This window comes from Gossypium raimondii, chromosome 8, assembly GCF_025698545.1.
Source record: "Gossypium raimondii isolate GPD5lz chromosome 8, ASM2569854v1, whole genome shotgun sequence".
In the NCBI taxonomy this organism is placed as follows: domain Eukaryota; kingdom Viridiplantae; phylum Streptophyta; class Magnoliopsida; order Malvales; family Malvaceae; genus Gossypium; species Gossypium raimondii.
In genome coordinates, this window is record NC_068572.1 from 21,606,068 (window position 1) to 21,619,413 (window position 13,346).

At 31.9% G+C, this 13,346-nt stretch overlaps 1 long non-coding RNA gene across 1 annotated transcript; it reads left to right on the top strand.

Moving 5' to 3' along the window:
- The first annotated feature begins 10,654 nt into the window (after nucleotides 1–10,654).
- On the top strand, nucleotides 10,655–12,190 carry LOC105791007 (uncharacterized). Its single transcript, XR_008198883.1, has 2 exons — nucleotides 10,655–11,078; nucleotides 11,198–12,190. It is a non-coding gene; the product is annotated as an uncharacterized LOC105791007 (long non-coding RNA).
- Nucleotides 12,191–13,346: the final 1,156 nt, after the last annotated feature.

The following is a 13,346-nucleotide window of genomic DNA, read 5'->3' on the forward strand; positions in this document are numbered from 1 at the left end:
AATGGATTGGAAAATGTAAAAAAAAATCAACTGTTTGCATGAATTTTGATATTTGTTCTGTATCTAAAACATCATATGACGAGTAAATTATATAATGAGCTATAGAAAAACTGGTAAAAGTATAATATATGTTCTGCATCAGTTATGCTATATGTATGTATTGTGCTTATGAATGATTACTAATATGTATTGTATTTGTTATTGAGATGGGTTTTACTATATGGAGGAAGTATATTTGAAAAGGCGATAATTCGCCTATTTATCTTGTAGCGCAGCTGCAATTATTCTATAAGTGTCTTAAATGGCACTAAGTGGTCTGTAGGGTTGAATGAGTGTTTTATACCCCATATGGTGTGTTAGGATGGTTGGAGATGGCGTGTAGCGGATGGGGGTAGAAAAATATATCTATATTTGTATTGTTCTGTTAAGACTCTGTTACTGTTAAATTTGTTTGATATGCTTTAACTGTTTTAAGTTAATCGTTATACACTGAGTTTCAAAAATTCACTTTTTGTTGACTGACATTTTCAGGTGATCCTCAAACTTAGGTGGGCCGGTGCGGCGAAAGCTCGGTTACTTTTGTTTTTGCGTTTATTTTAATTATTTTAATTTGGGATTTAAGTGTTTTGTAAATTTTGGACTGTTTTGGGTTTTGGACTTTATTTTCTATTTCCGTATTATACTATTAAACAATTTATCAACAACAACTAATTTCTGCAAGAGGTTTCAAATAGCAAAATGTGTTTTCAAAAAAGAAGAAAATATATAACCTTGTAAGGATTTGGCGGAAAATCATAAGATTTTTTTTGAAAATGTAAACAAATAACATTTTCAATAAAGTGGTTTAAGAAATTATGTTTTCGGAAGATTCGAGATTTTAAAAGTTTTGTTGGTTTCAAAGCATACGAAAATTAAAATTGTCAACCGTTTTATGTAACAACTCTAGATTTGGCCATAACATCTATGCCGGGTTTGGGGTGTTACATGGTTTGCGAAGCTTTTTATTAAACTGAAAGAGTATGAATTTCTTCAATCATATTCTGATTATTCTCTCTTTACATACACTAAAGGATCTGTATGCATTAATGTGCTAGTTTATGTTAATGATTTGCTTATTTCTGGGAACGATTCCGCTACTTTGAAAACTTTTAAGGAGTATCTCATTTCTTACTTCCATATGAATGATCTTGGTGTTTTGAAATATTTTTGGGGATAGTGGTAGCTCGTAGCTCTGTGGGGTTATTTATTTTTCAAAGGAAATATGCACTTGATATAATTTTGGAGGCGGGTCTTTTGGGAGCAAAGCCCATAATAGAGCAAAATCATAAATTAGCACATGCTATAAGGACAGTTTTTTCTAATCCTGAGCCATATAGATGGTTAATGTGTCGTTTGATCAGTTCATGTCTCGGTTCATGTCTTATCCCAATTTATGCTTGAGCCGAGGTAGGAGCATTAGGACGTGGCTCTGCGTGTTGTTCGGTACTTGAAAGGCTCTCATGGCCAAGGAATTCTTTTAAGATCTGATAGTGATTTGTCCTTAAAAGGGTGGTGCGATTCGAATTGGGCTGCTTGTCCATTAACTCAGCGTTCGCTTATTGGCTGGCTTGTCTTTCTGGTACAATCTCCTATTTCCTGGAAAACTAAGAAACAACATGTTGTTTCCCATTCTTTTGCTATGGTTGAGTTTAGGGCTTATGTCACTTGTGAGTTCAAGTGGCTGATGGCCTTGCTATTGAGCTTAGGTGTTCACTATCCTAAAGCAATTCCTTTACTTTGTGATAATCAATTTGCGTTGCATATTGCACAGAATCTTGTATTTCACGAGCCTACTAAACATATTGTAATCGATTGTCACTTTGTTATGGATGTAATCTAGGATGGGTTGATTGCACCTTCTTATGTTCCAACCTCCGTTTAGTTGGCTGACATTTTACAAAAGCGCTTGGTAAACCACAATTTGAATATATTCTCAGTAAGTTGGGCATTTATGATCTGCATGCTCCAACCTGAGAGGGGTGTTAGGATATTATTATGAGATATTATTATAGGATATTATTTCTTAGCAATTTGATTCCTAGTGAGATATTATGTGATATTATTATATAATATTATCTTTTAGCAATTTGATTCCTACTTAACTACTCTTGTATAGATATATATATATATATATACCTTTGAAATCTATCAATAAAATTTAAGATATTACCCTATTCTTGTCATATTACAAGATACCACGTATGTTTTGAATTCAACAAAGTAATATTAATTTAGCTACAAAGTGTAATGTAAGGCAACTTTAACCAAATTTCAATAATTATGGCTGCATTTTTAACTTTGAAAATAATTACCAAATATTTGCCTATAATGTTATAATGTCAATGTAGTTCCTAATTTTAAAATACATTTTATTTCAATAATTATGGTTGCATAATTACTTCGTCACTAAAATATAGTTGCTTAAAATATACAATAAACACTGCATATATCACTGCAGAATATGGTAAGAATTAAAGATGTAAAATTATAATTTAATTTAGAATATAAATATTATTACTGAATAATGAATAAATTTTATAAGCTATAAATCTTTTATATATTTTTAAAATTTTAAATAAATTATTAGTTTCAGCTTAATTTATTTGTCACCTGTTTTGATAACGTTTAACCTGATTTCAATTAATTGGATTAAAATTTTAATGTTATTAATATTTTTAAGAATATTTTGTTCTTTTACATAAATTTAATAATCATAAACAAGTTATTAAGTTAAAAATATTTGAATTTTAAATTATTTTTAAAAACAATTTAACATAAAGTTTATATTATTTAATTATTAAATTATTTCTTAAATAGTGAACAATTAATACGTCTTTTATATACAAAATATAACATATTTTAATTATTACACATAATCAACTCATGCATGACACGATGAAAAAACTAATTTTAAAATATAAAGTATATTGCTTTTATTTTATTTTAAAGTATTGTTAATGAATGTACGTATCAACCTATATAATTAATGATTTTATCTTTAATTCGTCAAGAGTGATCTATTAAATGAAAAAAATTAATAACGAAATAATTTTTATTAATATTAATAAATGTTGAACATTTTTCAAATAACGATAACTAACCTAAATATAACATATTAATGATGCGGGTGAAACATTTATGTAGCAAATTTATAAAATATTAATATAAAAATTAAATATAGCTTTAATTGAAGCGGTAAAATTAAGCTAGTAAAAATATGCTAATATGGGTTTGAATTATATTATTCCCATTATATGTATATATTTTCTAGATTTATAAAAATACAAAAGAAATTCTAACTAAATTGAAATTGGTTGATAGTTAACACCTACTCAATCTATTTCAAGATATATGGTATAGATTATTAGACATTTATAAACGTTTTCTAAAAAAAAAGCAATAAAAATATCACACACCATCCTGTACTATATTCTAGATTGCATTTTAGTCCATCTACTAAAAAAAATGGACAAATTAGCTCATGTAGTTAGATAAGTGAGCAAAATAGCCCATCATTAAAATTAGCGGTGTTCATTCGGTTAACCGATCGGTTAACCGACCCGAAATAACATTAACCGAATTAACCGACCTTTTAAAATCTTTAACCGTTAACCGAACCGAATTTTTTTTCAAAAAAATTAACCGAACGAAATTTTTCGGTTAATTGATCGATTAACGAATTAACGAAAATTATATGTTTTTTATTTTGGTTAAAATTAACCGAATTAACCGAATTAACCAAATTACCCGAATTAACGAATTACGAATTACCGAATTAACCGAATTACCGAATTAACCAAATTAACCAAATTGAATCACTACATAATTAAATTATTTTTAGACTTTTAGACTTTATTTTTAGTCTTAGTTTTAAAATTTTATTTTTATTTATTAAATTATTTGTAATTTAATTTTATGATTGGGTTGGGTTGGGTAATTGGGTTGGGTTGAATACTTGGGTTTAGATTGGGTTTAGGTGAATAGTGGGCCTATTTATATATTATAATTTTATTTATTAATTTTTTCAGTTAACCGAAAAAATTCGGTTAACCGACCAGTTTTGAACCGAATTAACCGTTAACCGAAAAATCAAAAAATAATTAACCGACCTCCGACCGAAAAAATTCGGTTAACCGACCGATTAACCGAATTCGGTCGGTTAACCGAATTTTTTCGGTTTTATCCGAATTTTGCACACCCCTAATTAAAATTACACATTTATTCAATTTGACCCTACTTTTTTTATTAGAAGTGATTATAAATTTTTGAAACTAATAAGGCTAAAGGGTAAAAAAAAGGTCTTAGTAACAAATTGAAAAAATCAATTAAACTTTTTTAAAAATTAAAAATTGTTTAAAAATAAAAAATTTTAAAAATTTTAAAAGTATAAAAATTAACAATGCCGACCCATTAAAAGTGTAGGGGTCAAAATTTTTATTATTCCCATTAAAGCTTTTAATGGGTTGATATTATTATTTTTAATAAAAATTTATAATTTTATAATTTTTTATAAATTTATGATTTTTAAAATAATTTTAAAATTTAAAAGGCTTAATTGATTTTTTAATTTTGTTACTAAGATTTTTTACCTTTTAATCTTATTAGCTTCAAAAATTTTAATTACTCCCAATAAAAAGTGGGGTCAAATTAAATAAATATAAAAGGTTAATTATTAGATTTATTATTATACTTTATAGATAAATACTAAATTTTAATAAATGAACTGTTTTGTTGCTGATTTAATACGTAATGATTAATCTATGGGTAAATTACACCAACAGTCACTCAACTTTAGGGTAGCTAACAAAACTGTCACATAGGTTCCATTTCAGTCGCTCAACTTTTGGAAAATAACAAAATAGTCACTCACGTTATAAAAAAGTGACAAAACAGTCACTGATTAACTGTTTTCGTTAGTGTCTTAACGGGACAGCTGATGTGACAAGTTAACTAGCCGATGTGGCCAGTTAACTTGCCACGTTGGATGTCCACAATGGAAACCCACCCAATTTAAGAAGAAATTGAAAAAAACCCCTTAACAGAGAAGAAGAAGAAGAAGAGACTGTAAAAACCAAAAAAAAATCTTCTTTGCCTAATTTGGCGGGGTCTGATTCTTTGCCATTGAAACACCATGTATTTGCTCTTCTTCTTCTTCTTGGCTCTTTTCCTCTGTATCCTTCCGCCATTGTTGGCGGGGCCTTGTGGTTTTTCCAGATTGGGATGTGGTTTACTGTTCGAATCCCACGTCACCAGGAGGTGGCTACAGAAGTGCATTGGGGTACCTTTTCTTCAAGACCAAGGACATGGTTTAGGCTGTTGAAGCTCCTGACTCCATACGAAACAAAGTCTCCTATTCTGTTTTTGGGTTTCTTGGTGGAGAGGTCTCCTTGAAAGCTAAGGCCACTCCCACCCTACGTTAACGTCACTAGTTGATGTGATCCGGCTTGGGATAATCGAGTCATTTCACGTAATTGCCCGATCGTCGACGAGGAATAGTTGAGTTATCAGAAATAGGATGAAATAAGGCTAAAGATGCGGAAGCTTTCAAATGGTTTTAAAAGGTTGGCTAAGGAGATGGTAAATTTATAATGGGTAGTAGGTTCGATTTAATGATAAAAATAAAAAAATGGAAGTTGGATAAATGAAGGCTCGGTTTTGTAAAAAAGATATTATAGTTGGGTAAAATCTAGAATATTCGGTGGAATGGATAAATGAGCTTAAACACCAGAAACGATTCAACACTAAAAAGTGTCACCCCGATTTCTATTCGGTTCAAGGTGGGATTACGGAATTGTAGAAGGGTTGAACTCCACACCAAAGCAAGGTGATAAGTTCAAAAGAGAACGATAGACGCCACTAGCACGCTAGATAAGTCAGATCGAAACTCGTACGAATTTAGAGAAGAGAAAACTCACTCTTTGAACAAAGTTCATTCAAATGATCAAAAATCAAAAGTCCTTTACAAAATGTGATTTGATAGCCTAATGGACAAAGTAAACCAGCTTAATGACTAAGTGATTCAGCTATTAATGAGTTAAATTAAACTAGAGAAATGTACTTTAAAGGCATGTCCATATTCGGCTGAATGGAACATCAATGGACACCTTCTTGATTAAGCAAACATAGTTCTTGAATGTAGATGAATGAATGGTAGCCCATCAGCCTTGTCTAGGTTCGGCTATAGCATGAATGTATTAACCAATAAGTGTCTCTTGGCCGAACAATCATCTTGGAGGCCAAAGATTCATTGCATAAATTAATGTAGCTAGACATCCATGCACTTTCCCATTTGTTGAATCTTGCTGTCCATGCATCTTCAATTGGCTCTTAATTTGCTGTTCACGCATGGTGCCCTCATCACTCTCCCTCATTTAAATGCCGTCCATGCCCAAATTCATGCTTTCTTCAACATCTCATTAAATGGCCGTCCATTGCATGTGAAACATCTCATTAATTCTTGTCTTTGCATCAGACTTTTAATGCCATCCTAGGGAAGATGTACCGACAAATTAAATCCATTGTGGGCACATTAAATTAAATTGTTTAGGAAAATGCAGCACCACCTTCTTTAAATGTCGTTCCTTGCATGCTAACATTTCATTTAATACATGTTTGCTCGCACATTAAATTCGCCAACATTTAGACACACATTAATTGAAGATAAACACAACATTAACTACTGATATTAATAACTCGCACTTAAGTGTTAGTTGGAGACATAACATAAATTAATTTGCACAAAATATGAAAATATATGCACAATAAATTCGCAACCTAAAGCACATTTAATTCAAAGACCACAATTAACTTCAATGGACATCATTTAAGACATCATTAAATTTGGTTGTAGCAAGACTAATTAAATTAGTCCGGACACATTAAACAACAAAGATTAACTATGACAAAACACATTAGTTACGCTTAAGACAAATTAAAGCATGCATTAAAACAAATAAAACATATTTAACATGAAAATTAATATGTCTAGATTTTTAAACAAATTAATTAACTTATTTAATTAACTAATTTAACTAACGACAACTTATTTATTCCGGCAAAAATAAATGCAATCTTAATTAAATAAATTGCATTCTAGCTCAATGAGCTAGAATCCACCCAATTGAACTGGGACGAGCTTGTGAAAATGTCGAGCCTCGCTTGTAAATTTGAGCCAAGGATGATTCTGTATGGGTCGTATCATTCCTCCCTTCTTTAGAACGACTTATCCTCAAGTCGAGCCGTTGGTTCATTCGATCATAACTCTGCTTACTCATCTTTCCTCGATCAAATGGAATGAATGGCAATTGAAGCAACTGAAAAAAATATCCATGAGTTAGCAAAAAGTAGTGTAAACAAATTTGCAATTCGAGTATAACAAGACAAATGTAATGCAGGCTATTGGAAAGATTCAGATTACCATGCAAGCGAACTAGTTTACTCGACAAGGCCATGAAAAATGTTCGAAACAAAATCGAATAGATTTCTGAGCATGCATACATCTTTTTCAATTTCATTACAAAAGTAGAAATCATCAAAATAAGAAGCCTTTTGTTGAGAATAAGAAAACGGTTCTTCATACAAATGACAATCATCTCTTGGTGATAGATCTCCCGTAGCTGAGTACCTTGACACTCTTGAAACACGTTCACCTCTTCGTAAATAATCCTCCGTAGATGAAAAAATTGATGCACTTGTAGAGACAAGTTTACCTTTTCGTTTATCATCTCGGAAGGACTCATATTCGGAGTTTACTTCTCTTGGTCTTGAACGCTTTGTTGAATAGGAGTCTTGATAAGAGTCTCTTGTCGAGTAGTATCGTCGTGATGATCTTGTCTTCGTCTCTTGACCCAGTGAATTTGGCTTCCGTCGGACTCTTTCCTCCACTCGATCCAATCTATCATGCAACTTATCAAATTTTGATTTCACCATTCTACGCATCTCTTGCATCAAATATTGGAAATCTATTTCAGAAAATTCTTCTCGAGACATGATTATATACTCACCACAAAATCCTCACCAATTCTCTCGAAAAGGAAATAATGATTTTCACTCGCACTCGTGTTTACACTCAATTTTTGCCTTTTTCTTTTGATGTAATTCACTCGTGCCTTTTTCCACTCAATTTTTGCCTTTCGAAGTTCTCCGCAAACTAGGTCGACGAATCAATACCGTTTGGCGTCGGCTTACAAAATTGATTTGGCTTGGTGGGTAATGATGTCGAAAATGGTAGGCTATCAAACAAAATAGAAATGGTTAAGTGTGGCTATATAGATATGGTCCTTCGGGCAACAAGCAATGCTTTTACAATCCAACTATGAACTTTTCTTCTTCTTTTTTTCTTTTTTTTTTAATTCTGAATTTTTTCTTCTTCTTTTTTTTCTTCAATACTAAATACAAAAAGTAAAAATAAATACAACTTTTTTTTTGAAATTTTTTTTCGAATTCTTTTTCAAGTTTTTTTTATTTTTTTACAATACCGTAATACCGAAAATGTCGATCTTACTCCGATTCAACTAGCTCTGATACCAAATGATACGCCCCGGCCTCGTTGATGAATCCGAGTCGTTGATGTGCCCGATCGTGAATTGGAGTAATATTAAGGTTTGACGAAAATAGGTTAAGAAAGAAAAGATAAAGGCTCAAATTAGTTCAAAAGTGGTGATGGAATGTATTGAGGTTGATATGTGAACGAAAATAAAGTATTCAAGTTGAACCAACACAATATAAGTGTGTTAACCCGGGACTTATATGAATACTTAGGTATGTTTGCATGGATGGAAAACGAATAAAATGGAACCTCGACCCGCTATCAAAGATGATAGGAACATCGGTATAATTTGAACGCCACACTTTGGGTACAAAGTGATAAGTTCGGAAAGAAAGACGGGTTGACGCCACAAGGGTTACTTGATAAGTCAGACTAGTCTTTGGAGAACAATGAGAGTTGAAAACAAACTCACAAAGTAATCAGATATCATATAAGATTCAAAAAGTATATTGTCTAACCTTTACATGTTTACAAGCCAACTATTTATACTAAAACTAGGACATAAATAGCCAATTTTGGCCATTAATAAGTAACATGAATCAGCCCATGAACCGATTTTAATGGTATATGTTCATCCATTGAATGACATTTAAGTCACATTCTTCCCCCCTAGCCATCCATAGATGCATCCTTAGTCATGAAGCAAATGTTTGTTCATCGTGGGTAATAAATTTGACTTCTAGAATCTGCCCATTCATCCCTTCAATTTGGATGGTGCTTTTAAGGCTCCTTTGTTTCCACGAAAAAGGCTCCTAGGTGAGCTCAAACGGCCGCTTAAATGAGGGTTTTAATTGCTGCTCATGCATTCTCTCAATTGAGACGGCACATTAATGGCATTTAAGGAACACGAAAATGGCTCATGGGAAATAGAAATCATCAACTCTTCTTTAAATGATGTCCATGCATGGAAGGAGAATTCGGCAGCTCCTTTATGGCCATCCCACACATGCTGGACAGCTCCTTTGGTGCACATTAAATTCGGCTAGCATGCTCCTATTAATGTTTTTGTTGAACACGAAAAAAATTAACTCAGCAACTAGTTAATACCGTGCATGCAAGCTCCAGTAGCTAATTAATGCCGTCCATGCATGGGAACATCTCATTTAATTCATGTCTTTGCTTCCCTTTAAATGTCGTTCCTTGCATGTAGAACAGCACCTTAAATGCATGTCTCCTTTGCCATTAAGTAGTTGTTTTCAGCTGAATTAATTACCTGCAGACACAAAATAAATTCGGTCAAGACATAAATTAAACCTCATTAAATTCGGCAGCCTCCTTTAATACATAATTAACTCATACATGAAACAAAACAAGTTAATTAACATATTAATTTTAATTTGGACAATAAGAACAACAATAAATTAAGTCACTTTTAAAGAACTTAAGACACATTTAATACTACTCTTTAATTAATTTGAAACTAATAAAAAATCAATAAATTCAGCATATTAAATAGATGTAATAAATAAAACACAATCAATTAAACTCAAAATTATTAAAGATGTTGATTTAAACAAATTAATTTACTAACACTTATTTGAGTGAATTAAATAAATAAACTAACTTAGTCAATTTATTTCACAAATTAAATTATAAGAATTAAAATAAACTTAAATTGAGCAAAATGATCCCATTGAATTGGAAACGAGCTAAACGGAGCTCAGTGAGATGCCATTGAACTAATTTAGCTCGCATGGGTGTGCAAAAATTATTAAAGATGTTCAGATTTAAACAAATTAATTTACTAACACTTATTTGAGCTGAATTAAATAAATAAACTAACTTAGTCAATTTATTTCAGCAAATTAAATTATAAGAATTAAAATAAACTCAAATTGAGCAAAATGATCCCATTGAATTGGAAACGAGCTAAACGGAGCTCAGTGAGATGCAATTGAACTAATTTAGCTCGCATGGGTGTGCAAACAATACTTATGGAGCTGGTCCAAAAATGTGCCCGGAGCGTGGTCGTATCACTAGTCATCACTTGATATAATGCCAGCATGTTTATCTTTAACCGGCAGTACCATGTTGCCACATTCTAATTTTATGACTAATAACCAAAATTGACTTATGGGTTGGTTCATGCATTAGCACCTAGAATCCCATTTATTTGTCTTTTCTGTGAAACTCAATTAATGTGATGTGAGATTGTGGATGTCATCTCCACTGATACATGTTCCTTCATGCATTGTGCAGGAAAGCTGAAGGTCTTGGATCATCAATGGATTCAAGTCATTTTTGAGCCACCTGAATTCTTTATACTGAACTCTTTCATGCATAATTTGTTGTCCATTGTATATATTTCAATACAACCATTGGTCTATTTTATGGAAGGAAGGCTCATGCTTTTTTCCTCTGAAATTCAGTATCGAATCTCAAATATAAGGTACAATGTATCAAGTGGCGAACGTTACCCTGTACCAGACAAACCAGCTCCAGTTTACATCACTGTCAGAGATGGTGGAAATCAAGAAGGTCTAGCTGGAAGGTTAGTTTGATGGCATGTTGCAACAAAGACAACAATGATATTTAGCTACTTGTTTACAGTTAATCTGTTACAAACTACATACCTCGCAAAATTAAGCAAATGATTTTTTGATTCTGCAGATTTTTAGATCCCCAACCAGAGTATTCTGCATTCTGAGAAGCTAGTTATGGTCATTCGACACTGGAGATCCAAAATAGGACATAAGCATTCTACAATTGGAACCGCAATGATGATGGGAAAAAAGTGGCAACTGACTCGTTTGTATTACACAATCAGTACTGGTGAGTACAATCAACCTTAATCTGCATAAGGCTGTATGTTAGATGAGGAAGCATCAAAGTCTGCAGTGAAACAACTAATGACCATTTCTAATAATTTTGCTGAAATTACCCCAGTGCATGAAGCATTTTTAGAGTGTTTGCATGATATTATTAGCAAATATGTTGTAGGAGAATTAATTCACTTGAAGATATGGTTGTGTTTTGTTGCAAGTCAAGCAATCTGAGATGAAGAAAACTAAAGAAGCATGAGTAGCGTGCTTAAGCGTATTGCTTCTTATTGAGAAGATGAGCTTTTGACTAAAGCATTTCATCTATGGTACAAATTTGGTTGATTAAATTTCAGTAAGAAGATGAAAATGCCAAAATTAATCAAATCGAGTAAGCAAAGATGCAAATTCCTTAGCATGAAGCTTCCCTTTGGTGTACCTTTTTATTCAAAATCATGCTTTTTTTTTTTTTGGCTAAACCCCAAGACCCCGCCAACAGTGGCAGAAGGTTACAGAGGAAGAGAGCCAAGAAGAAGAAGAGCAAATACATGGTGTTTCAATGGCAAAGAATCAGACCCCGCCAAATTAGGCAAAGAAAACTTTTTTTTTTTACAGCCTCTTCTTCTTCTTTATCTTCTTCTTCTTCTCATCTGTTAAGGGATTTTTTTTAGGGTTTTTTTTTCAATTTTTTCTTAAATTGCGTGCGTTTTCACTGTGTACATCCAACGTGGCAAGTTAACTTGCCACATCAGCAATCCTGTTAGGACACTAACAAAAATTGTTAATAAGTGACTATTTTATCACTTTTTTATAATGGTAGTGACTGTTTTATTATTTTTCAAAAGTTGAGTGATTAAAATGAAATCTAAATTACTGTTTTCTTAACTACCCAAAATTGAGTGATCGTTGGTGTAATTTATCTTTAATTTATCTAGTTTTTTTAGTAAAAAGATTGAGGGATTTTGTGGTATTTAAAAAAAAATACTAATTGATGAATTATTATAGTGGGGTTAGGTGAAATTAGTTGAAAACATTAAAGTTAAAGCCGCAGCTCACGTGCATGCATAACATTTGCCAAATTGGTGGTCTTTCCCCAAGCTAACAGACTGCAGAACCGAGCTTTGGCATTATTCTTCCACTTGTTAGAACCGCAGTGTTTATCATCGTTTTGAACAAATTTCTACAACAGTATTCTGCAATTGTCAGGGGTCTCAATTTTAACAATGCGACTCAACTTGAACATCTTACAGATTTCTTTAAGTGGAAAAAGTAACATTCAAGCTAGAATATATGCTTTAAGTGAATTCAACAACTCAATGAAAATGGATGCAAATGAGGTTGGAGAAATCTCTATTTTGTAGTTGACTCCCCCTTATATCATGATATATGGCTAATATTTAAGCCTATTTACAAGCTCTATTGTTTCTATTATTGAACTGTTTACTAGGTTACAATGCCTCAAATAAATGGGTCTTTTAAAATGTCTCAAGTATTGGCCCAATTTTAGTGGGTTAAAGTAATCTCAAATTACGTACTTTAATCATGAGCCATGACATTCTCTCCCATCTATTTTAGTGATGTATTGGAACGATGGAAATGTACAAGTGTATACAATCATAACAAGTAATAAAGTGACATATATGTCAAGTTATTGTATCCACAGAAATTGTACAAGCAAATATTTATAAAATGTAAATTTAAGCAATTTGGTAGAGGAAAATTATATTTTTGGAAAATGGTGGAGGTATAAATTAAATCTAAGTAAACAAATAAAATTAACTATAATTCCAAACACAATTTCTAGTAGGTTTTAATCAATATGACTTAAGTGTGTGAGATTAATCTCATTCCTTTAACTTAGAATTATTAAAACTATGTTCATGTTATTACAAATAATTTCATGGCAACTTGGTCTTTAGTTAACTAATGTACATACACACTTACTAAATTAATCAATCTTTCAAGCATATTCCTATGTTAAATTAATTAACCAATTCTCA